The 27,360-nt window shown below is 45.2% G+C and overlaps 1 protein-coding gene and 1 non-coding gene across 2 annotated transcripts in view; both read left to right on the top strand.

The window, feature by feature from the left end:
* Positions 1–8,548: 8,548 nt before the first annotated feature.
* Positions 8,549–27,360, top strand: part of LOC124619557 (phenoloxidase-activating factor 2) — a 239,019-nt gene continuing 220,207 nt past the window's right edge. The window contains exon 1 of the mRNA XM_047146038.1: positions 8,549–8,699. The gene's annotated coding sequence lies outside the window, so the exon portion shown is untranslated. The remainder of the gene's footprint in view (positions 8,700–27,360) is intronic.
* Positions 14,079–14,153, top strand: Trnat-ugu. Its single transcript has one exon. It is a non-coding gene; the product is annotated as a tRNA-Thr (tRNA).

Below are 27,360 nucleotides of genomic sequence, written 5' to 3'. Positions count from 1 at the left end.
GGCGAAATTTTTCTGTCAGCGGCATTTTCTTATACTTCTTTTTTGATATTTACTCCCATCTTACTGACTTCCGGGAATTAAGTTGTAAATAAAAGATTATTCACATGCGACAAGTCGGTGTTTGTGTAATGTGCTACAAGCGTCAAATAATGCACCTCCTTGCGTGAATCAATCCACATATCAATTGTTGTATCAAATGTTTTATTAATAACTTCCTGAATAACAGTAGGTTTAACGCTGTTTCAGATTATGTCAACCTTTTCTTTGACATGTCAGCTTATTGCGGAGGAATACAGCATGACCTCTGAAACGCTGACTTCTCCACAAGGTGTATCTAGATCGTCTTGGCCTAGTTGTTTGAAATCTTCACCAGAAACAGCATCAAAAGGTCACTGGCACACGTTGCAACTATTTTGCTGTTATACTTTTTTTTACTGTTGCCGTTATTCCTCAAGAGCTGCGTAGTGTAAGATTTTTTACAATTGCGTTTCTTTGAATGAGTTGTTCCCGACTGGAAACAACAGTAGAGAGCACGATACGTACCCAGTGGCTTGCTGTTTTGGTCTACAACAACGGAAATTTATTCCATAGGTCGCTTTTTAGATCCTCCCACTTCTTCAATGTCTAAGCATTGGTTTCAGTCTTACTACACTGCCTTCCTCATGCTGCATGGTTACAGACAGACAGCGTGTGCTGGCAAGAGTCGCGCGAGGATAGAAACACGTATTTTTAATGTAGTTGTAATGAGAGATTGAACTGTAGCATTGCCCGAGATCTTTAGGCTGAGTTGGCAAAGCCAACAAACGTTTCATGACGATCTTTTTTATATACAGCGTCTTTCCTGTTGCTTTTGCGTCCCTGATCAAAACACATATTTTCAGATTTATATGTGTTTGAAGCTGTCAGTATAAGAACCTTATCGGCCCAAAGACCCCTATTTTCTAAGAGGTCGTGTTAGTTTGCCAGATTCTGTTTATTCAGACACAGAAGGCTCTTTAGTAACTTACAAATCGGAAAATATAAAACATTGCCAATTGATATCTTATGCGACTTCTTATAACCCTACCACTACTATTGTAATTTAGAATGCTTTTGTCTAAATAAAAGAATCCTGTCTCCATGTTGCCACGCATGACCCTCTCACTAAAATTTAGTTTAGTTTCCAAATAAAGTATACTATGGGAGGATAGTCCTGTTATAGAAAAAGCCAATCAATAGAGCTAGCCTTTTTACAGGATTTGACCGCGTGTTGTGTCTAATCGATAAGTAAATCAGGCTATTCAATTCTTTTCCTAAGATCTTACCCAGCGGTTAGAAAGAAACGCAATGTGAATAGCATTACATTGAAGCATTTAGTGGTTTAAAACATATACTAATGGTCGCCAATCTACCCGGGCAACGAAACAGTGGAGTATTGGAAAGACAGAAGTATGAATTTTGCCTGCTTTCTTGCTACTGTTTAAGTTGCTTCTTCAAATAAATATTACACCACGTAAACAATGTTGGACTACACCCTTATACATTACGTTTTTAAAAGAGGTAAATGCCTGTGGATAGCTTAAAGGAAGCTAAAAAACGTTTGGCCAGGGGGGGAGGGGGCTTTAGAAAAGCATTTTCTATAATCAACAAACTAAAATACTTCGATACTAAAGCATACACTTTTTATACTGAACAATTCACTTCAAGAAAACCTCTTTCTTACTGGAATGTACTTTCAAAAGCTATTACCCTTTGAACTAACTCTGTATAGTCATTTAACAGATTCCAGTAACTTGGCTACACTCTAACTGAATTTTGCGTAAGCAAACTTTTACTATAACACTGTGAGCATGTGGGTGCTATTCTGTCATTCTGCGCAACGGATTAATCTGAGATGTACCCTTTACCCTGTGGCTCCTGCAAGATGCAATTTCCACCCCCACACTACTACAGAAGTCAGACAGATGCTCCTAACGTTCTAAAGAGAAATGCCTGAAAAACTTTCAGCAATAAATATCTTCTGGAGTCGTCCGCTGTAAGGAAATGATACAAAAATTCACAAAATTTCTTACATAACTTGTGAGATACTTGGGTACTGGAGTAGTGATAGTTAGTGAAAGAAAAACATGAAACTAACGAAAATTATTATTTATTTTGCTAAAATTCTGAGAAATCACAATGGCACTTTTAGTTATGAACTAAACAAGTTATTTCCGGGTTCTTTTCGGAATGTGAAGTTACCTCTTAAGGATAGGATTCGCTAATGAAATTTCTATACAAAGTTTAAGATTGTTGTTGACTTGACAGAATGGCTGAGAGCCGCGCCTACTCAATGTTAGAATGTTGCTAGGTACGGTCGAGGCTGTCGCGTGTGAAATGCAGTGAAGTGTACTGTTGTGGAGGAAATATGGGGCTCGCAAGAGCTGTAGCGCACAATACCGTAATCTACAATGACTACTGTCTGCGCCGCTCGCAACTGACAAATAAGATAACTCTCGTACTATCTGGATTGACCTTCGCCAATCAAACTCTCCTACGCCTTGATGAAGTCAAGGACTCCTATTCGCCCCTAGTCTAGCTGTTGGCGTGGTACACCGGTCAGATAACCAGTCCACCGTGATGCCACTCAAAAATTCGCTCGCAGGCATTTAACTATAACTCTGTCCATTCACACCGCACAATAAGTGTGTCGGCCAACACAGTGAACAACACTTAATCGCAAGGACTCAATATAGAGTCGCACTCCGATTCGCTCTCGACAGAGGTGCTCTCCCAGTGAAGTACTGACGAGAGACTTGTTCCTCGCTTTTTGAGTACACGAACGACTGCACATGCTCTCGTTACGTGTTCTCGCTCCAAGAACGACAACGGGACGGCCCATCTCCATGCCACATGTGAAGGAGTATATCTTCCATTACTCCTTCAGATCAAGGCGTCAGGAATATCATGTGCCAATCAGCATTGCTCTTCTAAAACGGGAGAATGACGTTTCGTTTAAGGCGACCAATCTGGAAATCTGTAGCATCGGCGTTTGGCGTTTTCTGTCTCCCTGTGAAAACCTCTGAAACTGCGTGCTATGTTTGTAAAGAATGCGTAGGCTGGGCACTCCCTCACCATGTAGCAGAATTTGCTTTTAAGCCGAACATGGGGTCGTTCTTCCTTTCACTCGGGCACACACTGTCTGCTCCACAGGCGGTCACCAGCCGACGTAGATAGGTTAACTCGTCCTCTTAAGGGACCGGCTACCTGGCATGCGGTGTGGTTTGCCTCTCCCAAACTAAACGCTTTTGTGACCGTTGTGTCTTGAATGTGTGTGTCTACACCAGCCTCGAGTATTTCAATTTCGGTGCGCAATTGCGATTTACTTGTTATTTGCATATCGTTTATATGGATTCATACAACATTGGCTTTATCTTATCGAGTTTGGGTTCGAATGAAGGTGCAGAATATGATTGTGAGGGCGGAATATGTAAGCAATGAACATCAGGAGACCACGTCGTCTTACAACACTTTGCAGTAGTTAATGAAACACAAAAACAATTTAAATGGTGCCTCTTTATATTAACTTTGCACTTCATAAGTGTGTAAATCAGGATACTCGGATTAATCAAACACCAGGAAGGAACCCTATACAGGTGTATGATTAGGATGAAATAACAGGGTGAACCAATTTCTTTAAAGTTCGAGAATGATTGTCAAAACACGGTTTAAATTAATGGTTCACGCTGTACAAAAGTAAAAAAAAAAAATCTTATCTGGTGGCTGTAGACTTGGGTGTGGCGAACAATTATGGCAGCTACATTACCCATAGTACGGCCTGCAAGTAACTTCCTGTATAGGCTCAATTTCTCTTCTGGGCCTCGTTCAATTTTACATACAGTAGCCCAACAATTCGCAGGAATACCGTAAGCCGCCTGCAGTCTTCATCTGAGGCATCTTTGTGCGAATTTGCAGGCAAAGCTTGTCCTGCTCCACAAAGGCGTTGCCTCAACCACTGCTGCCTACAGACTGTGTGACTTACTTCCCGGGCTTGCTCTAGGTAGCGCGCCGATACGCCCTTGCCACCTTTTCTAACCCCCAGAGCCACTTCATTTCAAACAGAAGCACACTGGCTTATACATAATTGTTCCTAAGCATGAAATTTTAAAGCAAAAAAATTATAAAAATTTAAATGAACCGTAAACAAATAATGTTATATTCTCATTTGATTGTTCAGTTAACAGTGTTCTTGCGGAGAAGCTCAGATATTATAATATCAGAAACCCTGCTGGTAATTGGTTTCCATCCTATCCAATTAAAAGGATGCAGAATGTTGTATTTAAAAAGCCAGACAGCACACACAGAGAAACAGCACCTTCAGAATAGGGAACAATCGCAGGTGTACCACTGATGTGTTCAACTCCAGTCTTCCTTCCCTTTAATAATTCGTTCTCTGCAGGCCACAACTTTTCTCTGTCGATGCCTGACAAGTGGGCCTCAATGCAAACACCGAATTTTGGAGCAGAACTATTGTGCAAAGTCTGTCGATATTTCTGGTGTGATCGGCTGAAGTAGTGCGGGTACAAAGTGTTCACCTGGAGGACGCAGTTGCTCGCCATAGACCAAATGGGCTAGCAGATCCTGCCGTTAATGATAGATGTCCACAGTTGACAGTTTTGAAAAATGTTGAAGTCGCAGTCCTTCCCATATGCTCCAATATTAACGTACACAAATCGGTATTATGCATCAGCTACTGCCATCAGAACTACAGGGTGTTACAAAAAGGTACGGCCAAACTTTCAGGAAACATTCCTCACACACAAATAAAGAAAAGATGTTATGTGGACATGTGTCTGGAAACGCTTACTTTCCATGTTAGAGCTCATTTTATTACTTCTCTTCAAATCATATTAATCATGGAATGGAAACACACAGCAACAGAACGTACCAGCGTGACTTCAAACACTTTGTTACAGGAAATGTTCAAAACGTCCTCCGTTTGCGAGGATACGTGCATCCACCCTCCGTCGCATGGAATCCCTGATGCGCTGATGCAGCCCTGGAGAATGGCGTATTGTATCACAGCCGTCCCCAATACGAGCACGAAGAGTTTCTACATTTTGTACCGGGGTTGCGTAGACAAGAGCTTTCAAATGCCCGCATAAATGAAAGTCAAGAGGGTTGAGGCCAGGAGAGCGTGGAGGCCATGGAATTGGTCCGCCTCTACCAATCCAACGGTCACCGAATCTGTTGTTGAGAACCGTACGAACTCCATCGTGCATGAACCACATGTTGTGTAGTACTTGTAAAGGCACATGTTCTAGCAGCACAGGTAGAGTATCCCGTATGAAATCATGATAACGTGCTCCATTGAGCGTAGGTGGAAGAACATGGGGCCCAGTCAAGACATCACCAACAATGCCTGCCCAAACGTTCACAGAAAATCTGTGTTGATGACGTGATTGCACAATTGCGTGCGGATTCTCGTCTGCCCACACACGTTGATTGCGAAAATTTACAATTTGATCACGTTGGAATGAAGCCTCATCCGTAAAGAGAACATTTGCACTGAAATGAGGATTGACACATTGTTGGATGAACCAATCGCAGAAGTGTACCAGTGGAAGCCAATCAGCTGCTTATAGTGCCTGCACACGCTGTACATGACACGGAAACAAGTGGTTCTCCCGTAGCACTCTCCATACAGTGACGTGGTCAACGTTACCTTGTACAGCAACAACCTCTCTGACGCTGACATTAGGGTTATCGTCAACTGCACGAAGAATTGCCTCGTCCATTGCAGGTGTCCTCGTCGTTCTAGGTCTTCCCCAGTCGCGAGTCATAGGCTGGAATGTTCCGTGCTCCCTGAGACGCCGATCAATTGCTTCGAACGTCTTCCTGTCGGAACACCTTCGTTCTGGAAATCTGTCTCGATACAAACGTACCGCGCCACGGCTATTGCCCCGTGCTAATCCATACATCAAATGGGCATCTGCCAACTCCGCATTTGTAAACATTGCACTGACTGCAAAACCACTAACTTGTTGATGCTACGTACTGTTGTGTTTGATGCTAGTACTGTAGAGCAATGAGTCGCATGTCAACACAAGCACCGAAGTCAACATTATCTTCCTTCAATTGGCCCAACTGGCTGTGAATTGAGGAAGCACAGTACATACTGACGAAACTAAAATGAGCTCTAACATGGAAATTAAGCTTTTCCGGACACATGTCCACATAACATCTTTTCTTTATTTGAGTGTGAGGAATGTTTCCTGAAAGTTTGGCCGTAAGTTTTTGTAACACCCTGTATACACGAATGTCCTTTATAGTTGATACGCATCGAGTTGAGAGGGTGGACGATCCTAATGTTTCCCACCAACGGCGGCCAAGCAGTTCGAGGAATTGGCGATAGTTTCAGATTTCTGGGCAACTGATTCCCATTTCTTCTTATCTGGAGCAGGAATGCATTCCAATCGTAATACCGTCCACATTGCACATCAAAGCTCTCTGACGATCTAGCTTATAGTCGAAATCCCCAGGAGATACGTGTAATGCAAATCTGAGAAAGTGCAACCACTTGCCAAATACCTAAAACAGAAAAGAAAAACCACTAGATTAAAATTATTTAAAATATTGTAAAGCAAGTTGATATATAAAACCACGAACGGGAGACTGACAGGTCCTGTGATTAATGAAATTTTTTTTTCAGGTTAACACGTTCTGAAGAAGTGGACGCAAGTGAGAGACTCGTACCAAAAATCAATCAACAAAACTAGGGAGAAATCGGGAGCAGGGGCGTCAAAAGCAAAAGCCTACATCTATGCATCTCAGTTGCAGTTCCTGAACAAAATATTTAAAGAAAGAGAAACATAGGACACTCTCTCACAAAATATTGATGATAATGATGGTGGTATTGCGGATATAACTATTGAAAATGATGAGAATCATATACAGTCAGTTCCAAGCGTAGCACGTTATGCTATAGCAGCTGAAAAACCCGAATCGTCTTTCAAAAAACCTGCATAAAAAAAACGGAAAATGGATTCTGTTGAATTGGAAATGATTGCAGCCCTGAAGGCACCTTTCCTTTTTTTAAAAGGATTACAACCTACTCTTGAGGATTTCGATGAATTTGACACTCTAGATTTTCAAATGGAGGTGCTGCAAGTAGTAAAGAAAATCAGGCAGGTACACCATTTGCCTCTCCATCTAGTACTCCACCGATGGCCTCTTCATCTGCTACCCCTACGGTGGTCCCGATCAGTATATACAGAGCCAGCCAAATCCGCAGCACGTTACGTCAGCCTACCTAAAGCCAATTTAGTCACAACTGTCCGCTGTTCAGTTCTACGAGGACCCACACAACCTTGGCCTGAACCGTCGTCACAGTTCTTCTTCCGATGGCACTTGGAACAATTTGTATAACATCATTTAACTTCACTTTTACTTGTATTTACTCTGATGTATTATTTATAAACGTATGTTATTTCAGTTTTATATTAAAATCTAAATAAAAAAAGAGACTGTTTAAAAAAATTGTGTTAACTGTACTCTTTTACCTCAAAGTTACGGCCAGCATCTGAATCGGTTGAATACATTCCCTCACAAATGGATTTTGGCGTTGAAGACAGTCTTTTAGTTTCACATGTAATTCATGAAATTATTTCATTGACATCCTAAATTAATTAAAAAATTTGTCTTCGTGTGCTCTCGCAGCTTGGGGAAAATGGTGTAGAATGCTCCAAATTCTTGCCGTAAAGTAATGAGAGGGTGCTCCCAATGAATTCTACCGTTCCTCCTTCGTTTTTTTATTCTTTTATAGAGAAACAACATGGCAACAACTTGGCTTCTCACCATTATTACTACTGAGTATGTGTGTAAGGATTTCGTTCGTTTTCCGTCGCAACTGAAAACGAATCGAACCGAACTGAACCGAATGAAACCGCATACGTGTGAAACAGGTCTAATGCACAGCATAAAACGTATCCTCATTATCGTACTTGACTGTACTCGAGACAGATTCGCGTCTGCTCCACGTGGAACGAAATCCAATGAGGTTCCAGCAAACGCGAAAGAATACATAGTGCAATGTTTACATGAGGTTTGTTCTTATGATGAACGGCGTATAGCCCTTGTATGAGGGACGGCCCGAGCCTGCTGAGTGCAGTCGGCCAGTGGGATGCACTCACTCAGCCAGCCACCCCTGGCGACGCCAATTGAGGAGCAACTTGACTGAGAAGAAGCACCGCACTCACGAAAACTGGTAACGGCTGGGAGAGCGGTGTGCGGATGCTGGCCATCCGTACCCTCATCCAGTGACGTCCCTCTGCTCGAGGATGACGCGGCGGTCAGTCGGTACCGTTGGGCCTTCTGTGGCTCGTCCGGACGGATTAGATGTCCTGGCTAGGAAGAGTTTGTCTGTTTATACTGCACGCCCTTGTCATATGTCAGATAGAATACAACCCACGCTTGTGTGCAGCAGAAAATATAAACTGAGAGAGGCGACATCAGCAATTTCATGACAAAATATTTAACTGTATCCCCGCAAGACGAAGGACCAGTCGACGTCGAAAGCCAGCCGCGGCTGTCGCCGTACTGACTGCGACCTCAGGGCCTGCCGCGCAGCCGAGGCCGCCCGAGAGAAGCCGACGGGCGCCGAAGGTGCAGCGCTGCGAGACACGAGCCAGCAGCCAGCCACCAGTAGCCAGCCGGGCGCCGACGGCGGTACGTCGCTCGATGTGAGTCTCGCCTAGTCATTTTATGATTAGTACTATTTGCGACGTGTTAGTTGTATACCGCAGTTTATATTTTCTACAGAAGGAAAATTCCCTCCTAATTAGGAACAACGACGATACGAGTGGCGTTTATACCGCGAGCAGAATGGCTACAAAACTATCGTGAGTCTGCGCAGGGCCAACACTCGAGGCGTGTTGGTGAAAACAAGGGTAGTCGGTTCTTGTTTCCTTGTGCCCGTTATATTGTTGGTCGTTTCAATTACAGTTTTAAAAAAGGCGCTGCTAGTTGATGGTTTTTCGTAAAATACTCCTCCGCGGCTATTTTTCGAGTTATTATTCTAATGAAACAGTTGACTAATTGCATCACGTGTCATCCGTAAATAGAACCAGATTCTATACTCGTGAATTTTAATTTTCCCAAATTTTTACAGACGTGAGGGACTGTTGCCCACAAAATGTTTGTAAAAACATGTTCCAGTTCGAGAATCTATAATCAGATACTAGCAGGTTAGGTTTACTCCCAGTTTGGTTTCATATCATACAGGACATACTACATTTAACAATTCTGGTCATTGGTTAAAGCTGTCGCACATGAGTCGGAACTTAGTGATTTGAACTGGATTCAAGACGTACGTTCTTGCATGTATGCCTGTGTCATTTTGTAGATATCGATCTTAAAAGTGTTTAATTAATTGTAAAACCTGATACAGTAATTAAAATAGGGGCATGAGGGATGTACATACCGACCCTATGGAAAAGCGTGTTGTAACAGATAGACAGCACATGTTTAGGACAGGAATTATTATTATTATTATTTTAATGAGACTACCAGTTAGTAACGCGTTCTTAGAATAGATGCGTAAGTTAACGCACAGTTCAGTATTTAATAAATGATTCCAGCAACTGTGCTTTCACAATACTGCCAACTATTCTTCTGATGTTTCATGTAAACATAATAAAATTAATGTTTCCAAAACGCTCTCAAAATCAGCAACACGGTCAGTAGCTATATCTCCTGGTTTTTAGCGAAAATGAATCATGAAAACCATAAAATGATAGCAAATAGCTGCAGCTGCCATGATAAGAGTATTGTGATACGTTTCTGTATTTCTTTTAACACTTTGTGAAGAGCGGCGGAGAGTTTCTGAACGCATCCGCCATAGACGTTGCACCACGTCTGTGTTAACGAGGCACCGGGTAGTCATACACGACCGATTGTTGTTGTCGTTGTTGTTGTTGTTGTTGTTGTCTTCAGTCCTGAGACTGGTTTGATGCAGCTCTCCATGCTGCTCTATCCTGTGCAAGCTTCTTCATCTCCCAGTACCTACTGCAACCTACATCCCTCTGAATCTGCTTAGTGTATTCATCTCTTGGTCTCCCTCTACAATTTTTACCTTCCACGCTGCCCTCCAATACTAAACTGGTGATACCTTGACGCCTCAGAACGTGTCCTACCAACCGATCCCTTCTTCTAGTCAAGTTGTGCCACAAACTTCTCTTCTCCCCAATCCTATTCAATACCTTCTCATTAGTTATATGCTCTACCCATCTAATCTTCAGCATTATTCTGTAGCACCACATTTCGAAAGCTTCTATTCTCTTCTTGTCCAAACTAGTTATCGTCCATGTTTCACTTCCATACATGGCTACGCTCCATACAAATACTTTCAGAAACGACTTCCTGACACTTAAATCTATACTCGATGTTAACAAATTTCTGTTCTTCAGAAACTCTTTCCTTGCCATCGCCAGTCTCCATTTTATATCCTCTCTACTTCGACCATCATCAGTTATTTTGCTCCCCAAATAGCAAAACTCCTTTACTACTTTAAGTGTTTCATTTCCTAATCTAATTCCCTCAGCATCACCCGACTTAATTTGAGTACATTCCATTGTCCTCGTTTTGCTTTTGTTGATGTTCATCTTATATCCTTTCAAGACCGATATTTATGCATACGACAGATACACTCCTGGAAATTGAAATAAGAACACCGTGAATTCATTGTCCCAGGTAGGGGAAACTTTATTGACACATTCCTGGGGTCAGATACATCACATGATCACACTAACAGAACCACAGGCACATAGACACAGGCAACAGAGCAAGAACAATGTCGGCACTAGTACAGTGTATATCCACCTTTCGCAGCAATGCAGGCTGCTATTCTCCCATGGAGACGATCGTAGGGATGCTGGATGTAGTCCTGTGGAACGGCTTGCCATGCCATTTCCACCTGGCGCCTCAGTTGGACCAGCGTTCGTGCTGGACGTGCAGACCGCGTGAGACGACGCTTCATCCAGTCCCAAACATGCTCAATGGGGGACAGATCCGGAGATCTTGCTGGCCAGGGTAGTTGACTTACACCTTCTAGAGCACGTTGGGTGGCACGGGATACATGCGGACGTGCATTGTCCTGTTGGAACAGCAAGTTTCCTTGCCGGTCTAGGAATGGTAGAACGATGGCTTCGATGACGGTTTGGATGTACCGTGCACTGTTCAGTGTCCCCTCGACGATCACCAGTGGTGTACGGCCAGTGTAGGAGATCGCTCCCCACACCATGATGCCGGGTGTTGGCCCTGTGTGCCTCGGTCGTATGCAGTCCTGATTGTGGCGCTCACCTGCACGGCGCCAAACACGCATACGACCATCATTGGCACCAAGGCAGAAGCGACTCTCATCGCTGAAGACGACACGTCTCCATTCGTACCTCCATTCACGCCTGTCGCGACACCACTGGAGGCGGGCTGCACGATGTTGGGGCGTGAGCGGAATACGGCCTAACGGTGTGCGGGACCGTAGCCCAGCTTCATGGAGACGGTTGCGAATGGTCCTCGCCGATACCCCAGGAGCAACAGTGTCCCTAATTTGCTGGGAAGTGGCGGTGCGGTCCCCTACGGCACTGCGTAGGATCCTACGGTCTTGGCGTGCATCCGTGCGTCGCTGCGGTCCGGTCCCAGGTCGACGGGCACGTGCACTTTCCGCCGACCACTGGCGACAACATCGATGTACTGTGGAGACCTCACGCCCCACGTGTTGAGCAATTCGGCGGTACGTCCACCCGGCCTCCCGCATGCCCACTATACGCCCTCGCTCAAAGTCCGTCAACTGCACATGCGGTTCACGTCCACGCTGTCGCGGCATGCTACCAGTGTTAAAGACTGCGATGGAGCTCCGTATGCCACGGCAAACTGGCTGACACTGACGGCGGCGGTGCACAAATGCTGCGCAGCTAGCGCCATTCGACGGCCAACACCGCGGTTCCTGGTGTGTCCGCTGTGCCGTGCGTGTGATCATTGCTTGTACAGCCCTCTCGCAGTGTCCGGAGCAAGTATGGTGGGTCTGACACACCGGTGTCAATGTGTTCTTTTTTCCATTTCCAGGAGTGTATTTATGCATTAATACGTCTGTAATTGGTATTTTATGACTCGCCTGTGACTGGGAGTATGATTATTTACAGAAAACTGAAGGTTGGCAGCAGGAGGCCCTGTTGCCTCCTCTGCCCCGGACGGGCAGCGGCTGTCTGGGGGCGCGGTGGTCCGCCCGAGTCCTCGCCCTGCTCTTGTTCCCCCTCCTCGCGTGTTCTCCTTGACTTGGTGCCCTTCGTCTTTCTCCTCTGCTTCTCTCGCCCTGCCCGTGTCGCTAGTCTTCTCTGGGTACTGTTGGGTGGCGTATCTCTGCTGAACGGCGGGGGTATGCCTCCCATCGCACCTCGGTTGGTTTGTTTGTTCATTTGGGGGAGGGGACCAAACAGCGAGGTCATCGGTCCCACAGATTAGGAAAGGATGGGGAGGTCGGCCTTGCCCTTTGAGAAGAACTACCCCCATTTTTTCTGGAGCGATTTAGGAAAATCACGGAAAACCTAAATGAGGATGGCTGGACGCGGGATTGAACCGCCGTCCTCCCGAATGCGAGTCCAGTGTGCTAACCACTGCGCCACCTCGTTCGGTCATCGCACTTTTTGCATATGGGCGCCTCCGGTTGCTTGCTGGTCGGGGCACCTTTCTTCCTTCTGACCCCCCCTCCACCTTCGGTAGACCTTGTGGTCTCCTTTTCTTGGATTTCGCACACTACGTCCTTCTCTGGCGTATCGCTTTGTTGACTTGCCTGTTCCAGGTAGGAGGGACTGATAATGACCTCGTCGTTAGGTCCCTTTAATCACTAAACGAACCAACCTTCCTGAGTAGTTGGATCACGGTTTCTAGTCAAAAGTTTTTTTTTTTTTTGTCAGAGGAAGAAGTGTTATATTCTTTCCTACGAAATCACATTGTTCGTCAATGACTCGTCAGGCGTTAGATCGTCGTTTTCAGATATTCTGAAAAACTGAGTATTGAATCCTGCTTGGTCGTCAAAATTGTGGGGTCTATGAGGTCTGCCTTCTCGGATCGCTAGACAATATTCAGACAAATCGTATTAATGAGTTTTATTACGAAATAAACAATTACAATACTTAACTCTGACAATAACACAGAAATGTCACAAGCAAAGGGCGACAGAAAATCAGATAGCTCTGAGCACTGTCGGACTTAGCATCTGAGGTCATCAGTCCGCTAGAACTTAGAACTACTTAAACCTAACTAACCTAAGGACATCACAAACATCCATGCCCGAGGCAGTATTCGAACCTGCGACCGAAGCGGTCGCGCGGTTCCAGACTGAAGCGCCTAGAACCGCTCGGCCACAAATGCCGGCAAAGGGGGACAGACGAAATACTCGTACACAATGTTCTTCAGTGTATACAATTCCTAAGTTGCTGGTCTTAAAGTGCCTCATCTTGATGCTGCTGTGGAAGTGTGCCGCGGCAGGTCGGGAGCGGCGCATACGTCCTCTTCGCACAGGGAGCGATGCCGCCCTGGAGAGCGGTCGGCCGGCCAGCGTGCGATAGTTCCCGAGTGGCGTGCCGGCGCTTCACTTCACGCCGTAACACGAAGCTGTGCCGAATGTGAGTTCAGATGTTTAGTAACCTTGCCCCACACTTAGATCATTTTATATGAATCAGGCAGGAAGTGTCTACGAAACAAGACACGAGCGATGGCTGAAATGAACTTTGTTGTATGAAGATAGTATCTTTTCCCGAAAGAACAGATACCATTGATGACCGTGCATCTTCTCTAAAATGAAATAATTAAATCGAAACCTTTAGGTGCCGAGTTCTTTTGGGAACAGATACTATCTTCATATAGTTAAAGGCTACCCAGCCACTGACCTACTTCTGTGCGAATGCACACGCTTTGCCCGATCTCTTACGGGTCTCCCGCGAGTACTGAGTGAATGGGCAAATATCTATTAGGAGTACTACGAATGTAGGTTGTGGACAGTTGGAAATGTGGGTCTCAAGCGAAGCGTGCAAGGGATAAGTCCCTGCAGTCGCACTACCCTCTCTGCCCTCGGTGGCTCAGATGGATAGAGCGTCTGCCGTGTAAGCAGGAGATCCCGGTTTCGAGTCCCGGTCGGGGCACACATTTTCAACGTGTCCTCATTGATGTATATCAACACCTGTCGGCAGCTGATTTAAATATCGTTTCGAACTTTGTTGTGTCCGCAGCCCTTCCTCTGCGTGCTGCTGTCGCCATTTTCTTCTCATTGCCCGCCATCAAGCGGGTCGTACTATACTGAAGCCAGTAAGAATATATCAGTCTTATAGTGTTTGTTGTCTCAAATATTTGGCCGTTTTTTCCGAATACGTAAAGATTTCCGAGATCGTGGTTAGATTGGGACCTGGCGGCACAGCTTAAATTGCTGCAAGCGAAACGAGGAACCATGAAATTTATGATCTTGGCTCTCACAGACACTAGCCTGTTTTCCCCACCTTTGGCAATTATTCAGGATTATGAAACCCAAAAGGGCTTCACTAAGGTGCGGGGCGACCAGAACGCTGAACAGTCTGCAGAGTCTGGAAACTGTGGTTTGGAGACGTTCTAGTCATCGATATTGACGAGATTTAATGGCGCAAATAAATTGTTGCAAAGTGTTGATACCGTTATTGGGACGGTAACAAAGTCCTAAGATTCTGCATTTGGGTAACGGCGTTGCCACAGTGGTAAGACCAGTTGCCATCAGACCACCAAATTGAAGTGCTGTCGGGTTTGGCTAGCACTCGGATGGATGCGGTGCACTCAGTCCTTGTGACGCCAATTGAGGAACCACTCGCCCATCCGTGTCGCCATCCAGTTGCACCTATCGTCTGAGGACGACACGGCGGTCAGTCGGAGGCGTTGGATCTTCCGAGGCCAGTTTTGCACTTGGATACATACGAGAGAATCGTCCTACATACGAGACATGTGAAAACGTTGGCTTCGAAAAGAGTAAGATAAATATGTACAAAACAGGCGCAAGAAGACTGAAAGTGTATGGTAGGTGAGCTTGTACTACACTCCAGGGCAAAAAAAGGAAAAAGACTTACCATGAGGGAATTATACGAGTGGGACGGAAAGAGATAGATGTGGTGTACGTGTGCAGACTAACAAATCATTACAGTTTCAGAAAAAGTGGATGATTTTTTTCAAGGGAAAGAGCTTCACGAATCGGACTCAACAACGCGTTAGTCTACTTCTGGCCCTTATGCAAGTAGTTATTTGGTTTTCCATTGATTGGTAGAGATGTTGGATGTCCTCTTGAGTGATATCACGCCGAATTCTGCCCGAGGACAAGCAGCAGATACTGTCGCTGCGTGCGGGCGGGAATTATCTTGCTGAACTGTAAGCCCAGGATGGCTTGCCATGAAAGGTAACAAAACGGCCTGGACTCAGGAATCCAGTGGACACTGCACTGCACGAAAACGCTTCTCCTCTACGGAAACAACGACGAGAATATGAAAACCCGTGCACGAATACGAAGAGTATGGAGTAGTCGCACAAGTCCGCCAGCCCCGGACCCGGGGCAAAAACTTGACAGTGGCGGCCCTCCCCCTCGAGCGTTTGAGACAGGACATCAAAAATTTAAAAAAATCTATTTCCAAAAATATGTTCATTTTGTAGCGGACATCTTTCGTAGCGCTTGATGTATGAAGCATGTATGTACGAGGAAATGTAAGACGCGTTATTTGGTCTTAAGTGTGCCAAAGTGCAGTGCCATGCCTCTTAACACGGCATTATTCTATCGCACGTCACTGTATTTCGCTCTGTGGAATTTGAAATACTCTGTAATGGAAGCCATCAAAGCTACATTCAGAACAGTGGAAATTAAAATGTTCTCTGGTCCGTCTCCTGCTCCCAGTCGGCCCGGTTTGACGTCCGACTCCCGTTAAACAAAACTCACAACTAATACTGGGCGGGATTATTTGTAACCAGCAGAATAAGAACTCTTTAGAAAACTTGCACTTTTTGTTGCCTATTAGCTGACAACTTTCTCTTTTGTGCGACATAAAAATTAAATACAGGAAACAAAACCAATAAAGACAAGAGACAAGCAAGACGGTACACATCTCTTAATCCTTAGGTGTCAACATTTTTTCTCTCTAATCTTGTTACAGTTTTAGACGACATTCTTTCCTTTCTGCGAAAGAATCCGTTACCTCATGAAATTTCGTCAAACGTTTTGCTACATGAAAATTCAAAAAGTCGTTGTCTAATACTGAAAGAAGCTGTTAATACGAAAGGTACCCAAGACTGATGTGGTTTCTCGATTTGATTACGTCTGTTTTGTCACTGCCCATTAGATAAAACGAAATAGGTGTTCTAAATAGTCCTTTCTGTTATTACAGCAATTGTAACACACGCCAAATAAGCGAGTTTGTTTTGGCACTAATGGTTATTTTTATGTATCTCACTTACATAAGTAACACGGCAAAATATAATTCACAAAGTACCAATATCAAATACCTATTAAGGCTACTACAAGCAAAATGTTTTATATTGGGAAAAAGTTTCGTTTTTCGTTCATATGCTCAGATGGAAAAGTGATTAGTACGAAATTTCTGTATGAATTTGGTATCGTCATATTCTTCCATATAATTTTTGTGATGTCCCCGTTTCTTCTCCTTCCTCGTTCTAACAAGCAATCTCGCCATCTATAATTCTGTAAGTATTTCTGCCATTGTCAAAACTTATTCTTCGCTTAAATTCACAAACCCTGCCAGAATCACCAGTTTATCTATCTCGCGTTTATGCTCCGTTTAGGCGTTACTAAGTGTTCGTACAACGCGTTTTCCGCCCTATTCTGAGAACTCAACTTTAGCGGCTGCTAACTGGAGACTGTACAAATGGCCGTTAGTAGTGTAGCGTCGGTCTTTCTGCATTTCCCTGCGAGTATCCGTCGTCGACAGTTCATTGCGGACAACAGCATCACCGGCGAACAGTCTGATACTGTTCTTTACCGTGTCTAGTAAATAATTTGTGTACATTAAGAGCAGTAATTTACGGAACCAATCGCGCTTCATTGGGGCTCATCTGATTTCCCCGCTTCTGTGAAACATGGGCCGTCCAGTGCAACGTGCTGGGCTCGGCGGGTGAAAGGTTCATTGCGTCAGCCTGCCACAAGCCTGTGGAGGTGCTCCACGTGTAGTCCACGGTGCGCTGGACTGTCCAGCGCCTCTCCGAAACCTGTGCACTTGCAAGATGTCGCGTTTAATACTGCAAACTGGCTTTCACATGAATGGTTTCCGTTTTTTCCGTATCCGTTCTGGTTATATGAGACAAACTTTATCTTCATCGAGGAATGTCATAATATCTGAGCCGAGAATATGCAAGGCCGTCAGCGGCTTCGGTATGTAGTTAGTCTTCGGACTATGCCCACAGCGAAACATTCTAGGTTAAAGTGAGCTAATTCTGCAGCGCATGTATAGTAAAATTTAATAGGAATTGAGAAATGGCGTGGGGCCTCTTACACTGGTGAAGGTCACGGGTAAAGCAGGCTCAGACATGGTAATTGGATGTCTCTATAGGCCCCCTGGCTCAGCAGCCGTTGTGGCTGAGCACCTGAAGGATAATTTGGAAAATATTTCGAGTAGATTTCCCCACCATGTTATAGTTCAGGGTGGAGATTTTAATTCGCCGGGTATAGACTGGGAGACTCAAACGTTCATAACGGGTGGCAGGGACAAAGAATTCAGTGAAATTTTTTCAAGTGCATTATCTGAAAACTACCTTGAGCAGTTAAACAGAGAACCGACTCGTGGCGATAACATATTAGACCTTCTGGTGTCAAACAGACCCGAACTATTTGAAACAGTTAACGCAGAACAGGGAATCTAGGCTCTACAGTCTGGAGCCGAGCGACCGCTACGGTCGCAGATTCGAATCCTGCCTCGGGCATGGATGTGTGTGATGTCCTTAGGTTAGTTAGGTTTAATTAGTTCTAATTTCTAGGCGACTGATGACCTCAGAAGTTAAGTCTCATAGTGCTCAGAGCCATTTGAACCAAGAACAGGGAATCAGCGATCATAAAGCGGTTACTGCATCGATGAATTCAGCCGTAAATAGAAATATTAAAAAAGGTAGGAAGATTTTTCTGTTTAGCAAAAGTGACAAAAAGCAGATTACAGAGTACCTGACGGCTCAACACAAGTTTTGTCTCAAGTCAGATAGTGTTGAGGATCAGTGGACAAAGTTCAAAACCATCGTACAATATGCGTTAGATGAGTATGTGCCAAGCAAGATCGTAAGAGATGGAAAAGAGCCACCGTGGTGCAACAACCGAGTTAGAAAACTGCTGCGGAAGCAAAGGGAACTTCACAGCAAACATAAACATAGCCAAAGCCTTGCAGACAAACAAAAATTACGCGAAGCGAAATGTAGTTTAAGGAGGGCTATGCGAGAGGTGTTCAAAGAATTCGAAAGTAAAGTTCTATGTACTGACTTGGCAGAAAATCCTAAGAAATTTTGGTCTTATGTCAAAGCGGTAGGTGAATCAAAACAAAATGTCCAGGCACTCTGTGACCAAAATGGTACTGAAACAGAGGATGACAGACTAAAGGCCGAAATACTAAATGTCTTTTTCCAAAGCTGTTTCACAGAGGAAGACTGCACTGTAGTTCCTTCTCTAGATTGTCGCACAGATGACAAAATGGTAGATATCAAAATAGACGACAGAGGGACAGAGAAACAATTAAAATCGCTCGAAAGAGGAAAGGCCGCTGGACCCGATGGGATACCAGTTCGATTTTACACAGAGTACGCGAAGGAACTTGCCCCCCTTCTTGGAGCGGTGTACCGTAGGTCTCTAGAAGAGCGTAGCGTTCCAAAGGATTGGAAAAGGGCACAGGTCATCCCCGTTTTCAAGAAGGGACGCCGAACAGATGTGCAGAACTATAGACCTATATCTCTTAACGTCGATCAGTTGTAGAATTTTGGAACACCTATTATGTTCGAGTATAATGACTTTTCTGGAGACTAGAAATCTACTCTGTAGGAATCAGCCTGGGTTTCGAAAAAGACGGTCGTGTGAAACCCAGCTCGCGCTATTCGTCCACGAGACTCAGAGGGCCATAGACACGGGTTCACAGGTAGATACCGTGTTTCTTGACTTTCGCAAGGCGTTCGATACAGTTCCCCACAGTCGTTTAATGAACAAAGTAAGAGCATTTGGACTATCAGACCAATTGTGTGATTCGATTGAAGAGTTGCTAGGTAACAGAACGCAGCATGTCATTCTCAATGGAGAGAAGTCTTCCGAAGTAAGAGTGATTTCAGGTGTGCCGCAGGGGAGTGTCATAGGACCGTTGCTATTCACAATATACATAAATAACCTTTTGGATGACATCGGAAGTTCACTGAGGCTTTTTGTAGATGATGCTGTGGTGTATCGAGAGGTAACAATGGAAAATTTGACTGAAATGCAGGAGGATCTGCAGCGAATTGACGCAAGGTGCAGGGAATGGCAATTCAATCTCAATGGAGACAAGTGTAATGTGCTGCGAATACATAGAAAGATGGATCCCTTATCACTTAGCTACAAAATAGCAGGTCAGCAACTGGAAGCAGTTAATTCCATTGATTATCTGGGAGTACGCATTAGGAGTGATTTAAAATGGAATGATCATATAATGCTGATCGCCGGTAAAGCAGATGCCAGACTGAGATTCATTGGAAGAATCCTAAGGAAATGCAATCCAAAAACGAAGGAAGATGGTTACAGTACACTTGTTCGCCCACTGCTTGAATATTGCTTACCAGTATTGGGATCCGTACCAGATAGGGTTGATAGAAGAGATAGAGAAGATCCAATGGAGTGCAGCGCGCTTCGGTACAGGATCATTTAGTAATCGTGGAAGTGTTACGGAGATGATAGATAAACTCCAGTGGAAGGCTCTGCAAGAGAGACGCTCAGTAGCTCGGTACGGGCTTTTGTTAAAGCTTCGAGAACATACCTTCACCGAGGAGTCAAGCAGTATATTGCTCCCTCCTACGTATATCTCGCGAAGAGACCATGAGGATAAAATCAGAGAGATTAGAGCCCACACAGAAGCATACCGACAATCCTTCTTTCCACGAACAATACGAGACTGGAATAGAAGGGAGAACCGCCCGGTGGTTTGCGGAGTATGGATGTAGATGTAGATGTAGAAAGCAGTCTTAACTGGTTTTCAGCACCGATGTTTCTTCTTTCAGTGTGTCTCATTTGTGAGCGGGTGAGATGGTGTGGTGGTATCATCATGTGCAAACAAACTGTTAATGCGGAATTTAATGTTTAAGTATCTGAGAAGAGACTTAACGGAAGAGAGATTGGATAGAAGGTCTGGGTCTGTTCAGTAACACTGCGTGAGTGCGGCCTCTATTCACTTAGATCACACCAGCGTTTGCGTTGTCTCCATGAAGGTCTTGACCTTTTGTACGTAGTCAGTGGTTGTGCTGAGAGAACTCTGTCATGATGACAGACTGCAGTACTGCGTCGTCCTTTCCATAATGACTAACATCTGACGACACGGCTCTTGCAATAAGTTTAGAGTAAAATTTGAAAAAAGGTGATAATCATTCTAATTCTGATTAAAATTCGCAGCAGCTAAGTAAGTGTCCTCGTCGCAGCATAGTGCGCCGTGACAGTCTTCGCAACACGGGGACAGTACCTGTTGTAAGACGAGGACACCGTCCAAACTTTAGTACGAGGGTGAGTCAAATGAAAACCTTAAATTTGTAATAACAAATCGACATTTCGCGCCGTTATCCTGTAAGTTGGTAAGTGTGCTACAAACAGGGTGCAGAATGGCCTGTAGGTGGTAACATAGTGCAGATGCACACATACCGTCGCAGTATCAGTGTAAAGATGGCCGCCTCACTTGCGACTTGCACCAGGGAAGAATGGCGTTCTGTTATTCGGTTTTTGCGTAGTGAAGGTGTGAAACCTGCTGAAATTCATCGACGAATGAAGGTTCAGTGCGGTGATGCATGTTTGTCACAGCAGCAAGTCTACGAATTGAGTAGGAAGTTCACAAATGGTGTGACTTCAGTGGAAGATGCTCCCCGTCCAGGCCAGGCACAACGAGTTGTGACTCCACAGAACAGTGCAGCAGTTGAAGCCATACTGACACTGAATGACACTGCAGCATGTTTACAGATTAGTCATTGGTCAGTTCCGTTCTGATGGAGAGGTACGCCATGCGGTGCGTGAGTGGTTGCGCGGACTACCAAAAGAATTTTTTTCTAAAGGAAATTGTGCACTTTGTAAGCGCTGGAGCACCTACATTGAGCGTGGAGGAGAGTATGTTGAAAGGTGATACAGCTTTGTACCACTTTTCCACAATAAATAATATTAAAAAAATATTTAAGGTTTTCATTTGACTCACCCTCGTATGTTGTTGGGTCTGCTGTAACTATTTTCATTGTGCACCTCAATTTGCCACGAGTTTGCCCTAAAAAAAAAAAAAAAAAAAAAAAAGAAAACCCAAGGGAACCTCTTGAAAATCACAGTGATATGACAGATACTGCTTTGGTCTGATTTTATGCCTCTGACAATTAGTCGTACAAAGAGTCTCCTACCAGAGGCAAACCGTGCAGAATATGATGTCAGCTAGTGAGGATCGCCGCATCTGTCACACCCACGTGTGAATTCCCCGTGAACTGAGGCAAACAGCTGCGAGTGCTCCTCGCTGAGGTGTGAAGGTAGGGGCGGCCAGAGAGCTGCGGTAGGCGACAACTGCGGGACGTGTCACTGCCGAGCTCGGAGCGCACCGCGTTGTGGGGGAGCCAGCAGCGCAGCGTTCGCTACCAGCTGCCGTCCAGCCCGGCGTTGATTTCGCGTCAACAAATCACCAGAGGTGGAAACAAGCGACGAACAACGGAAGCGGTTAGCGAATCGAGCGAGACGCGGTAGCCTGCCACTCGCTTGTTAGGGACGGCGCTTCCGTTATCACACTTTGCCAAGAATGGCAGAGCAATGAGAAGAGGAGAGAGAAGACGTCGGTCCGCGCACGACACTGAGGTACACCAGTATGTTTCACAAAGCAGTTTGAAGAAGCGTTTTTTCAAGTCGGTCATGTCCTGATTTCTATTGGTCACAGAGATATGGGTAAAGGGTTTTAGATAGCCCAATGGCCTAGCGACCATTTGCACTCGTGTACCGATCAACAAAAGCAAAACGAGGATAATCGAATGTAGTCGAATTAAGTCTGGTGATGCTGAGGGAATTAGACTAGGAAATGAGACACTTAAAGTAGTAAAGGAGTTTTGCTATTTAGGGAGCGAAAATCTAGTGATGGTCGAAGTAGAGAGGACATAAAATGTAGACTGGCAATGGCAAGGAAAGCGTTTCTCAAGAAGAGAAATTTGTTAACATCGAGTATAGATTTAAGTGTCAGGAAGTCGTTTCTGAAAGTATTTGTATGGAGTGTAGCCATGTATGGAAGTGAAACATGGACGATAAATAGTTTAGACAAGAAGAGAATAGAAGCTTTCGAAATGTGGTACTACAGAAGAATGCTGAAGATTAGATGGGTAGATCACATAACTAATGAGGAGGTATTGAATAGAAACGGGGAGGAGTTTGTGGCACAACTTGACAAGAAGAAGGGACCGGTTGGTAGGACCTGTTCTGAGGCATCAAGGGATCACAAATTTAGTATTGGAGGGCAGCGTGGAGGGAAAAAATCGTAGAGGGAGACCAAGAGATGAATACACTAAGCAGATTCAGAAGGATGTAGGTTGCAGTAAGTACTGGGAGATGAAGAAGCTTGCACAGGATAGAGTAGCATGGAGAGCTGCATCAAACCAGTCTCAGGACTGAAGACCACAACAACAACAAGCTGTCGGAAGAACGGGCATATTGTATCTATCCTATCTTACAATTGTTGTCGTTGTTTTTGTTGATGTTGTTATTGTTGTGGGTGGTGGTGGTTGTGGTGGTCTCCAGTCCACAGACTGGTTTGTTAAAACTCTCCATGCTACTCTATCCTGTGCAAGCCTTTTCATCTCCGAGTAACTAATGCAACCTACATCCTTCTGAATCTGTTTGGTGTACTCATCTCTTGGTCTCCCTCTACGATTTTTACCCTCCACACTTCCCTCCAATACTAAATTGGCTATCCCTTGATACCTCAGAACCTACCAACCGATCCCTTATTTTAGTCAGGTTGTGCCACAAATTCCTCTTCTTGCCAGTTCTATTCAGTACCTCCTCATTAGTTACGTGGTCTACCCATCTAATCTTCAGAGTTCTTCTATAGCACCACATTTCAAAAGCTTCTATTCTCTTCTTGTCTAATCTATTTATCGTCTATGTTTCACTTGCGTTCTGCACTTCATACAAATACTTTAAGAAAAGACTTACTGGCACTTAAATCTATACTCGATGTTAACAAATTTCTCTTCTTCAGGAACGCTTTCCTTGCCATTGCCAGTCCACATTTTATATCCTCTCTACTTCGACCATCATAAGTTATTTTGTTCCCCAAATAGCAAAACTCCTTTACTACTTTAAGTGTCTCATTTCCTAATCTAATACCCTCAGCATCACCCGACTTAATTCGGCTACGTTCCATTATCGTTTTGCTTTTGTTGATGTTCATCTTATATCCTCCTTTCAAGACACTGTCCATTCCGTTCAACTGCTCTTCCAAGTCCTTTGCTGTCTCTGACAGAATTACAATGTCATCGGCGAACCTCAACGTTTTTATTTCTTCTCCATGGACTTTAATACCTCCTCCGAATTTTTCTTTTGTTTCCTTTACTGCTTGCTCAATATACAGATTGAATAACATCGGGGTGGGCTACAACCCTGTCTTACTACCTTCTCAAGCACTGCTTCCCTTTCACGCTCCTCGACTCTCATAACTGCAGTCTCGTTTCTGCACAAATTGTAAGTAGCCTTTCGCTCCCTGTATTTTACCCCTGCCATACCTGCCACCTACAGTACAGGGTCAAAAAATAAAGATTACACGCTTCGTCCAGCCCAAGCAGATTGAGCAAATCGGTGTGTTCTCTGCAGTAGGGGTGGTCTAGGGCGGAGCTTAAGCGGCTAGTAAAAGTACCATTTGTTCCTGGGCGGTTCCTGAGAAAACCTCGAAAAACCATGATTTTTGGGAAAATCAATGTGCAAATTGTGGGGACAGCCACATTGTCAATTGTATTCGTGGCAGATCGTCGAAATTTATACGGCAAACCAATACCTTGGGGAGCCATGAAACTTTTGTCGGTACCGTTACCCGTTACCGAGATCCAGAGATTTAGTTGCCGTACTTACGCACGTAATATCCGGTCTCAGGCGTAAATGTAGTTTTAGCTGACGTAATGAACAAATGATAAAGGTTCTGGGAACATCGGAAGAGTTCCGAGGTCACCAAAGTATGTTTTCAGTCGCCTTTTTTTCCGGTAATACTTGGTGACGCGCTGCCTGTGTTTGGTGAGCGCTTCACGCCTGTGCAAGGTGTCTCGGCCAGGACGTTGTTAGATGATGGCACGTGGCGCCTCGGGCACCAAGCGATCATACGGGATTCATCCTGCTTGCAAGTCCAACACCACGTTTTGTGGTTTCTCTAGGTATAGCCTAAAAATTGTGCGCATTCGTGTACAGTAAAGTGAACTGGCGTTGGATGGAAAACGACTTTGTGTTGGCGTTATGCATTTATGGGTTCTTATTTATTGTTTATACGTGTCGAAGTATATACACTAAAGAGTCAAAGAAACGTATACGCATGCGTATTCAAATACAGAGATACGTAAGCAGGTAGAATATGGCGCTGCGGTCGGCAACGCCTATATAAGACAACAAGTATCTGGCGCAGTTGTTAGATCGGTTACTGTTGCTGCAATGGCAGGTTATCAAGATTCATGTGAGTTTGAACGTGATGCTATAGTCGGCGCACGAGCCATGGGACACAGCATCTCCGAGGTAGCGACGAAGTGGGAATTTTGGCGAACGACCATTTCACGAGTGTACCGTGAATATCAGAAATCCGGTAAAACATCAGATCGACGACATCGCTGCGACCGGAAAAAGATCGTGAAAGAACTGGAGCAACGACGACAGGAGAGAATCGTTCAACGTGACAGAAGTGCAACCCTTCCAAATTGCTGCAGATTTCAGTGCTGCGCCACCAACAAGTGTCAGCGTGCGAGCCATTCAACGAAACATGATCGGGCTGGGCTTTTGGAGCCGAAGGCCCACTCGCATAATCTTGGCGTCTGCACGACACCTTTACGCCTCGCCTGGGCCCGTCAACACCGACATTGGACTGGAAACATGTTTCCTGTCGGACCAATCTCGTTTCAAATTGTATCGAGCGGATGGACATGTACAGTTACGGAGACAACCTCATGAATTCATGGACCTTGCATGTCAGCAGGGGACTATTCAAGTTAGTGGAGGCTCTATAATGGAAAGGGGCGCGTGCAGTTGGAGTGACATGGGACCCTTGGTACGTCTAGATACCACTGTGACTGATAACATGTAAGTAAGCAGCCTGTGTGATCACCGGCATCCATTCATGTCCTTTGAGCATTGCGACGGACTTGGGCAATTCTAGGAGGGTAATACGACACCCACCCCACACGTCCAGAATTGCTACGCAGTGCTCCACGAACAGTATTCTGAGTTTAAACACTTCCGCTGGCCACCAAACTCCCCAGACACGAACATTATTGAGCAGATCTGGGATGCCTTCCAACGTGCTATTCAGAAGAGATCTCCACCGTGTCGTACTCTTACGGATTGATGGACAGCCCTGCAGAATTCATGACGTCAGTTCCCTCCAGCACTACTTCAGACATTCGACGTCGTGTTGCGACACTTCTGATTGCTCTTGGGGGCCATACACTATATTAGGCAGGTATACCAGTTTCTGTGGCTCTTCAGTGTGCCGGCCGGAGTGGCCGAGCGGTTGTAGGCGCTCCAGTCTGGAACCGCGCGACCGCTACGATCGCAGGTTCGAATCCTGCCTCGGGCATGGATGTGTGTGTCGTCCTTAGGTCCTTAGGTTAGTTAGGTTTAAGTAGTTCTAGGGGACTGAAGACCTCAGATGTTGAGTCCCATAGTGCTCAGAGCCATTTGAACCAACCTCTTCAGTGTAGTAGTTACGTTAATGCGATGGACGTAACGAACTGTAGAATTGGCTCGATAACACTCGGCGAAGAAACGATTCGCTGTCGGTCAGCACTTACCTATCATTCGCACATGAACGAGCGTATTGCTCCGAAGCTTCCACTGCCAGCTGGCTCCCGGAGGAATCGGAAACTCGGAGACGTGGGCGCCCGGGCGTACGACGGAAGTGGCGACCGCAGGCCACGCTTCCCTTGTTGCGGAAGGAGCAGCGTGCGTTGTGCCAGAGCCGGGCCGGGCTGCGTCCCCGTCTGCTCGCCAAACATCCGGCCGGCACGGGTGTGACAACTGCACACAGCGCCGCCGCCGATCGCGTCGCCATCTTTCGTCTCTGCCACGTTGGAGCACGGCGGCGTTTGTCTTTCCGCATACACACACGGTTAAGGTAATAGACGAGACAGCTACGAAAAATTATTAATTAAAAATACAGTGTTAGTAAATTTCGTGAAATTGAGGGGAAAATCAGGAAGGTGCAGATTCTAACGATGTCTCTCAAACTGTTTGAGCAAATCTTTGTCTCTCTGCGCCAACAGGGCGGTCGCTCGTTTACTTATTATGGTCGGCTTTAATGCGGTATCCCAGCTGAAATTTTCATGGGGTGAAATCACTGAGGCACACTGCTTGACAAAAAAAAAGGTGAGGAGGGAGAAGTAATGAAATGATACCTCACCAGTTGAGGTAATGTTATTTCACTGATTTAAAAAAGTCTGATTTACAAAACTTGACGATATGAGTCCACTTACCAGTACGACAATGCACCTATCTGGCCTGGTTGAGTGCACTCATTGGCTTGGAAAAGGTGTCATAAAGTTGTTGTACCCTGTCCTGAGGCAAGCTAACCCATCACTTCACATTGTGGATACTGCCACTGAGACCGTGCGTCTTCTACGTCCTCGGAAGTCTCCCACTTTGATGTGTGGACTCTGATATTTCGTTATACACTGAAGCGCCAGACAAACTGGTATTGGCATGCGTATTCAAACTCAGAGATACGTGAACAGCCAGAATACGGCACTGCGGGTGGCAACGCCGGTTAAGACAAGTGTCTGGCGCAGTTGTTGCATCGGTTACGGCTCTACAAGATTTAAGTGACGCACGAGCGATGGGACACAGCATGTGCGAGGTACCGATGAAGGGATTTCCCAGTACGACCATTTCACGAGTATACCGCGAATATCAGGAAACTGGTAAAACATCAAATC

The sequence above is a fragment of the Schistocerca americana genome, chromosome 6, assembly GCF_021461395.2.
Source record: "Schistocerca americana isolate TAMUIC-IGC-003095 chromosome 6, iqSchAmer2.1, whole genome shotgun sequence".
NCBI classification, from domain to species: Eukaryota; Metazoa; Arthropoda; class Insecta; order Orthoptera; family Acrididae; genus Schistocerca; species Schistocerca americana.
The sequence above is the reverse complement of the archived record's forward strand: the minus strand, read 5'-3'. Positions and strand labels throughout refer to the sequence as shown.